The sequence below is a fragment of the Octodon degus genome, unplaced genomic scaffold, assembly GCF_000260255.1.
Source record: "Octodon degus isolate 3935 unplaced genomic scaffold, OctDeg1.0 scaffold00004, whole genome shotgun sequence".
Taxonomy (NCBI): domain Eukaryota; kingdom Metazoa; phylum Chordata; class Mammalia; order Rodentia; family Octodontidae; genus Octodon; species Octodon degus.
Window position 1 is genome coordinate 24,058,913 of NW_004524580.1, and position 1,025 is coordinate 24,059,937.

The 1,025-nt window shown below is 50.3% G+C and overlaps 1 pseudogene; it reads right to left on the minus strand.

Annotated features, from left to right (window-relative positions):
- Positions 1-375: 375 nt before the first annotated feature.
- Positions 376-731, minus strand: LOC101581321 (annotated as a pseudogene).
- Between the last annotated feature and the right edge of the window lie 294 nt (positions 732-1,025).

Below are 1,025 nucleotides of genomic sequence, written 5' to 3' on the forward strand. Positions count from 1 at the left end.
CGGGCTACTAAGAATTCCTGCAGTCATCCCTTGAAACTTTGTGGACATTTATATTTCTTTTTCTCTTTGGGGGGAAACAGATCTCACTGTCGCTCAGGCTGGGCTTCAGCTCATTACGTAGCCTAAGCCTCGAACTCATGGTAATCCTCCTGCCTCACCTTCTAGAGTGCAGGGATTGCAGGTGTGCGCTACTACACTGGCTCTTCTTTACCCTTTCTAAAAGACAAACAATTTTTTTTTTTTTCACTTCTGAAAGCACTTTATTGGGCTGGCAAGGCCAGGAGCTGCCCTCGGAGTGGGGTCCCAGTCCAGAGTCAGTGAGTCCGCGTCCCTGCCCCCATGCTGGCAGGGCGGGCTGTGGCCTGCAGTGACCCGCTATTTAGCTTGCTCCTCCACGACCTCCCAGCCCTCCTTGGAGTACTCCAGGGCCTTGGCAGGGGCTGCTGACAGAGCTGCCATCACTTTGATGATGCCTGAGTTCCAGGACTCTCGGATGGGAAAGCTAATCTTTGGAGGGGCTGGGAGCTGCGGGATCTGCAGCCCTGTCTGCTGGCACAGGTCCTGGCTGAACTGGTACACAGCCGGCGGAACCACCCCCGCCGCCGCAGAGCCGCCTCACTCTTGTCGCTGGGCCGGAGCCGCTCCCGGTCGTACACCAGGTAGACGGCACCCCCAGCCAGGCTGCCTTTGATGAAAAACTTCATCAGCGACCACACTCGGGCCACCATGGTTGCTCGGCTCCGCGTGCAGACAGACAAACTTGAAGAAGTATATATGAAAAACTATCAACTCTTCTTTGATTATTTTTGAGTTAGTAATTTATATTAACTAACTCAAAAGAACTATACATGGGGACACTATTTAAAGACAGATAATAAGGAAACGAGCATTGTATCAGTAAGGTCACTGGATAGCTAGCAGTACTTGTCTAAAAATGTATCTTTTTCCAACAAGAGAAACATTTTCAGGCCCCTTAGAACCTATTATTTAATAGTGATGTCACATGGTGTTATGACTTGTGTCTA